Here is a 7571-nt window from a genome sequence, read left to right as displayed (position 1 = left end):
TATATATGTAACTCCAGATGGCTTTTCAAATAAAATATATATTCATTCCATTTGAGAATGTGTAAAATTGGTTTGTTACGCTCACTTGTAACTAATGAACTCATAAATCCCAAAGTCCAGCTTCAGCTTCAAATTAAATTAAAAACTTTGTATGGGTTTTAAGACCCCCAGCACTATTTAACACACTTCCTAAAAGTCCAGAGCATCAAGGACGTGCCCTTTGGGGTGCATCATTCATCTGGCCAGGGCACAGAGGGAAATGTTTCAAAATACTGTGCTTATGTTACTACCTGAGCATTGGTCTTTGCAGCATTTAGGACTGTCCACCCCCGGAGGGCCCTGAGCATTATGTGACTGGATAAAAGATAGCTGAAAATGTGTGTATGCCAAAAAACTAGGCATGAAAGCTCTGCAAGGTACAGGGGTCCGATGCCTGAGGAGTGCCCAACCTAGAGTTGGGCTAAAAAGCAACACTAAAAATACGGTAAAAATAAAAATCTGCCACAGGCGGTGATTTCAGCAAATAATGTGGAATTGTTCAAGAAACTTTTGGACGATTTCTTAAGGGACCGTAATATACAGGGGTACAGGTACTCCTAGAATGAGATCCTAATAGGTTGGACTTGATGGACTAATGTCTTTATTCAACCTCAAATACTATGTAACTATGTAACTATGTAACTATGTAACTATGTAAGAATTAAATCTTAAAAATGCATTCAGGCGCCTTATCTATTACCCAAAATGTATCTTATTTTTGTATCACTCGGCTGTAGATCCTCATATCCTCTCTGAATTGGTGCTGACACTGTCCTTCCTTCTGGAGGGGGGCTACTTTTGTTCCCCATGGTCCCTGTGTGTGTTGTAAAGTAGTCACCGCTCCAAGCTCACTCCTGGAATGGACTACAATCTCAGTACAAATTAGTCAACTAAACATGAGATTGTAGTCCATCACAGGAGTGAGCTTGGTGCGGTGACTACTTTACAACACACACAGGGACCATGGGGAACAAAAGTAGCCACCCTCCAGAAGGAAGGACAGTAACAGCACCAATTCAGTGATGATTGGAGGATCTACAGCCAATACACAATAATATCATTTTTTGTTAATAGTCAAGGTGTATGAATGCATTTTCAAAACTTAATTCCTGAGTCTAGTGTCACTTTAAGTTAAACTGATGAGTTTACCTTACCTTCTAAAATGGCTCCAAATCAGATCCTGTCTTTGAATTATACTAAGAGGAAATGGATTCCCAAAAAATCTAAGGGTAAACTATTATTGAAATATCAGCCATAGCTTCTGTGTTTGACCTCTGGCCAGCGTTCTTCTGCCTCTCATGCTTTGCCATTGGACTTTGTAGAAACTGATGACATTTTATGGCGGATATTGAGGCCTGTGGTTGGAAGAAGACAAGCCAGACTGTGACTATGAAGCTGTGGTCACTCACTGCTTATATTAAAGAGCAATTGACTTTACTTTCATCTGGTGATCCAGCCAATAGCACACTTCCCGTGATAGAGTTGCTACATTCACTTCTTCACTGTATGTCTGGAATAGCAACGTAGCCACCCTTGGGCAGCATCATGGTCAAACTGTGAGAATTGTAGTGTTGGATAGACTTAAATAGACTTTACATAAGTGACTAACAAATTAAAGCATAACTCCAGCTAACGCCTTTTAAGCAGTTACAAACACAGTTTTTTGTTCTCCTTTTGGGATAAAGTTTTAAATCTATCTATCTATCTATCCATCTATCTATCTATCTATAGATCTATAGATATATCTATATCTATATATACATATAAGCTGACCATTGTAAGCTTCCCTACCAGTATTAAATGGCCTCAACCCTCTGATTGCAACTTTTGCTGGACAGCCAGGTCTGTTAATGGAAGTTAAAATATAACTGACTTACTGGCAGGATCAACAGGTAATACAGTGTTGCAGGGGGAACAAAGACCGTTGTGTTATTGCTATTCACAGACTGCATCATATATGTCATTTTTGATTTATCCAATAGTCCATCTAAAACTACATATCTGTCTAGGACTACCCTGTGTTATTAAATGCTGTGATTAACAATGACACTTTTAAGCACATGTAACAGTCAAGTTCCCTCTGGGTATCCAACATTCCATGCGTTTATAAGTGTTTTCAATACACTTACACATTTGTATTTGGAAGCCAATTCTCCTCTGTCCCAGTAATTTATTGTTTCTTTCAGTTTAGTACAGTGTTCCAAAACAAACCAGCAAGAGAACACTAACCACTCTTGTACAGAACATGGAATGTATATAAAAAAAAGGAATTCCAAGAAATCACATGGCAGTTGGACTGGAATACATTACATTACAATAGCTCAGTTCCAGGTTTAATGAATTGTTGCGTAATCAAATTAGGAATTTAGTTTACTGCAGACTCACAGAATAGATGTACAAAAAAAATGACGCAATAAGAAAACCTGAAAGTCAGTGATCTCTAATAATGGGAGGGAGGAATACACATTGGACCTAATCTTAAAGTTTGGCAGGATACCCCAGGGAAAAACATACACCACATAAGCTGCTTACACAATTGAGAGGGTTGTCAGATGTACCGGCTGTGACGAACTAGGAGTGCAGAGAGAATACACAGAGGCAAATCATACGGAACCCGGCGTGCGGGGTGTTTATTGGGGAATTCAGGTGTACAAAGCAAGGTACAAAGGCCGGGGTTAGGTCCTGGGGGGTTGCAGGCTACGGGGAGGGTCCACCCAGAAGGTAGGCAACGGGCCAAGGCAGGAGTAGATCCAGAGTCACAAGGCTAGTAGTCCAGGGGTCAGAGGTGCAGCAAGAGGTAATCCAACAGGTAACAAGGCACCGTGTGAGTACATCCAGTACGGGTAAAACAACAGATCCCAGCAGTCCTCACAGCAGCAGTGGAGCAGAACAGGAAGGGTTAAGTCCGTATCCCTTGAATCCACAGACAGAGACCGGCCTCAGCGCAGCCTCTAGTCCACCATTCAGCGAGGAAGAGAGCATGCAGCCTTCCCACAAACACTTACAAAGGTCCCGGGAGGGGCCGGCCTGAGAGGGGAGGGAAGGGGCAGTACACAGGCTGTTGCTGAGCAACTAACCCCCTCCCCTCATGTGTCCTTTGTTCTGGGGAGGATTGAATGGAGGGAAACAGCAGACATGTCCTGGCTTGTCTCGGTGCCCACTGTGTAGGCCCTCTGCTGTTTTGATTTGCGGACTTCTGCCTTTGAAAGTCAACAGGAGGTGGGGAGGATTGGAGAGCAGATAAATGATCTCAGGAGCCCCCCTCTCTACACCGGCACCTCAGCTGGTTGACCTAAACATATCAACATAAAATCTCAGCTTTAATAAGCGTCCATGTTTTTCACCAATGGGGGATGAAAGTGATGACGGTAGATGCTGCTTGCATCACTTATCTGGGTAGAAACTGAAAGGTTCTCTAACCTTGTAGATCCATGTTGCCGATCTAGTTACCTCCACAGACCTGAGATGGGAAATAGCCAGATTGTATCTATCAAAACGATAGTTACTTTCATATAGAAGACATAGAAGATGGATGTGGTTCATTATGGTTGCTAGTTGTCCTTTGATGATCCGACAACACTCTTGGCTTACAGTTGAACTCTAGGCCAACCACTCAGTACACAGATGAAATTAGGGTTGCCACCCTTTCTTCAAACGAAACCCAAACACCGCACCAGCACCATAGCACCGCACTGCTGTTTTTGTTTGAGAGTATACCGGAGAAAGTGAGAAGAGACAGCCAGGAGAGTGAGGAGAGACAGCTAGGAGGGAGTGAGGAGAGACAGCCAAGAGAGAGAGGAGAGACAGCCAGGGGAGAGAGTGAGGAGAGACAGCCACGAGAGAGCTAGGAGAGACAGCCAGGAGAGAGAGAGGAGAGACAGCCAGGGGAGAGAGCGAGGAGAGACAGCCAGGAGAGAGAGTGGAGAGACAGCCAGGGGAGAGAGTGGAGAGACAGCCAGGGGAGAGAGTGAGGAGAGACAGCTAGGAGGGAGTGAGGAGAGACAGCCAGGAGAGAGAGGAGAGACAGCCAGGGGAGAGAGTGAGGAGAGACAGCCAGGGGAGAGCTAGGAGAGACAGCCCAGGGAGAGAGCAAGGAGAGACAGCCAGGGGAGAGAGTGAGGAGAGACAGCCAGGAGAGAGCTAAAAGAGACAGCCAGGAGAGAGCAAGGAAAGACAGCCAGGGGAGAGACAGAAGAGACATCCAGGAGAGAGAGAGGAGAGACAGCCAGGAGGAAGTGAGGAGAGACAGCCACTGAAGAACTTGATAAGAACTTGGTAAATGAGAAATAGCATAAACTGCCACCCCTTACCACAACCCCACCACCGGGAGTTCTGCCAACCAGAAGAAAACCCTGTGCCCTGCACAGTACCCGATGACCCCAAGGTAAGGTGGTACCGCTGGTTCCCTGACACATTGCTACTATGCAAACATGGGCTGATTTGTACATATCCCTGTAAGCTCAAGGAAGGAAAATCAGATTGCTGTTTTCTAAACCCGCCTTAATTGATTTTTTATTTGAGATATTTCAATGACAGAAGTTGTGACCAAAGGCTGCGCCACACCTGCCGTGTGCGAAAGCTCCTTCCTGTCTTCTCTTCAGGACTTGGACGAAGCCATCATCGAGTTTTGTACTGAAAGTCTGTGTAACAGTAGATTCCAAGAAGTCAGACTAGAGGTCCTTAGAAGATGTCCCTTCAAGCTCCTCTGTCCTTCAAATCATAGCAAACGCCATGCAACTTATTATATGTAGCATCAATCACACTGCTGTAAATATATAAGGTGCCAAATGACCGTAAACATGTAATGTAAGCAGTCACAGGTGAAGCACATTTAAAACGTTTACAGTGCCCCAAGGTGAATACTAATGCTCTATTGCAAAGGGGTAGGGTTGGCATTTGGGATGTGCTGAAACTTTGAATTTCTCAAGCCTCTGCAGCCACTTTAGAAAAATGAGGTTGCAAAAACATTCCTTGTACCAGAATTTTTTACAGCTGTTGGGTCAAATTTTTTGAAATCTTTCCGATGCAGATCTAAAGGACACACATGAATGCAGTTCTGTATTTGGAGGTAAAATAGACACCCTATTCTTCAATGTGCCCATGCTACACGGGGCTTTTGCCAAACCGGTATTAATTGCCCCTGGTGATTATGTCATGTTAAGAGTCCCCCCACGTAGAACACCTGAGCTTTGGACAAGGGAAACACAGTAGATGTAGGAACTGAAGTACCACACCAATTAAAGTAGTCCAGGCACAACTTTATTCCATTAGGGTCAGGGGGCATTCAATTAGAGTAGCCAACACAACACCCCCCATTATTTTACTTCAAAGGGATATTTACCACAATAAAGACCCATCGTTATTGTAGCCCACAATAGTGGAACCAATCCCGGAATCCAGGAAGTACAACAGATGCAAGACACTATTTCTGAAGAGGGAAATGTGTTTTGGACCCCATAAAATGCATTGGCCACTCTTGTTGAATGTCCCCCTGACCCTAATGGAATAAAGTTGTATATGTACTATTTTAATTGGTGTGACATTTCAATTACATCTGCAGTGTTCACTGTCAGATGATGGATACTGTGTTAGTGTTTTGGATTGCAGAAGCTGCCTACCTGTTCCAGATCCCAGATCCCCATCTTCACATGACATAACTATTGCCGGATGAGAAACACCAAGAGAATAACCACATGAGTCCAGCACTTTCATTCCACTTCCAAATATCTGAAGAAGGGAGGGGGGGGGGGGGTGTGTTCTGTTTTACCTCCAAAACTGTTGCTGTTTTGTGTTTTCCTAATGTGCACTCATTTATTATTGAAAATTGTGGACTCTTGGCTGTCGTAATTCTTATCTTCATGCTATCAGCTGTCAAGCTGTCATCATCCAAAAAGGATGATTATATGTTTTTTTTTCTTAACAAAACTGAATTTCAAGTTCAATGGAGTGGAATATATAGAAACGCGGTCCCCTCATTTTAGGGTTATTAAAAAAAAAGAGCAGATCTCAGGCCAGATGTTCCATTCACCAGTTGCAGACTTGCAGTATCCCCCCTATCATTGTAGCCTATGGGCTACCTGCCAATGCTTTTGTGTGTTAAAGTGACATTAAACCTTCAAATTTTTTAACATAAACCAATACTGTAATGTGCGCCTTACTGTAATCCATGGTTGTTTCCCTTCTCTTTGCTGCTCTTCCTTTTAAATCTGTATCTCTTCTCATGCTGGGCAGAACTTCTGTTTTGCAGCAGACTGCCTTGTCTCTGGAATGGCTACATGGTGTCTGTGTGTAGGTTTGCAACCTGAGCCAGCACTACAGGAAGAGGCACTCAGCTGCAAAGGGAAGTTCTCTCCAAGCATGAGAAGAGATAAGGATTTAAAAGGAAGAGCAGCAAAGAGAAGGGAAACTACCATGGATTACAGTAAGGCACACATTACAGCATTGGTTTATGTTAAAACATCTGAGGGTTTAATGTCACTTTAATGTACTGTCAGTCCTTCCAAAGAGATCTCTGCATATGATTAGGAAGTTGAAAAACTATGCTGAGCCAACTCGGGGATAACAAAGCAAACAAAGTATGATCACTGCTGTTCACATCCTTCTCCCTGAATCAGCGGAGTTCAGTATTTCTCATAAATTAGTCAGCTGCATAAACTTTATTTATATGTTACATATTGTATTAGCAAACATGATATATTCTGCATTAGTTATGACTAGGAATATAGTGACATGTTGTCTGCATACAAAATAAGATTAGAACTTGATTTTGCATCAAAATTAGCTAGAAACATCAAATATTAATAAAATACACAAAAATAAGGAAAAATTAACACGATGACATTCTTATATACACCGATCAGCCAGAACATGATATTATATATATTATGATATTATTATAGGTGATATTATCTGGCATTGGTGAGGGGCAAGTAACATTAGCTGGGTAAATTAAGCTGACATTGGTTAGGGGCAGGTGATGTTAACTGGCATGGGTGAGGGGCAAATAAGATTAGATGGGTAAGTTTAGCCAACATGGATTATGTGCAGGTGATGTTATCTGACATTGGTTAGGGGCAGGTATGGTTAGTTACCCTGTAGAGGTAAAACATCTAAAACTATACTAGTTATGACAAAAAGTGTGTGTGTGGTGAATATGTTGTGCCATGACCACTCTCAGGAGAGTAGGAGATCTCCTGACCAATAGAGATAGTAAGTAGGGATGAGCCGAACACACCCCTGTTCGGTTCGTATTCGAACATTCGAATGGCCGAAATGTTCGAATACAAACTCCTACTCTACTCTCCAACTCCTACTCGAATACGAACGTTCGACCCCCATACAGTTGCCGGTACATGTAATAAATACTGTGTACTGCCCCCCTTACCTCCGCTGCTGTCCCGGCCTCTGGTCCCCTGGTCCGTCCGCTCGCTGCCCCGGTCCCCTGGTCCGTCCGCTCGCTGTCCCGGCGGTCCGTCGGCATCTCTTCTTCGATACGGCCGCGGCTCCTCTTCCCCGCCCCAATGCCTCCACTT

The sequence above is a fragment of the Nanorana parkeri genome, unplaced genomic scaffold (assembly GCF_000935625.1).
Source record: "Nanorana parkeri isolate BGI_ZX_2015 unplaced genomic scaffold, ASM93562v1 scaffold166, whole genome shotgun sequence".
NCBI lineage: Eukaryota > Metazoa > Chordata > Amphibia > Anura > Dicroglossidae > Nanorana > Nanorana parkeri.
This window is presented reverse-complemented; position numbering follows the sequence as displayed.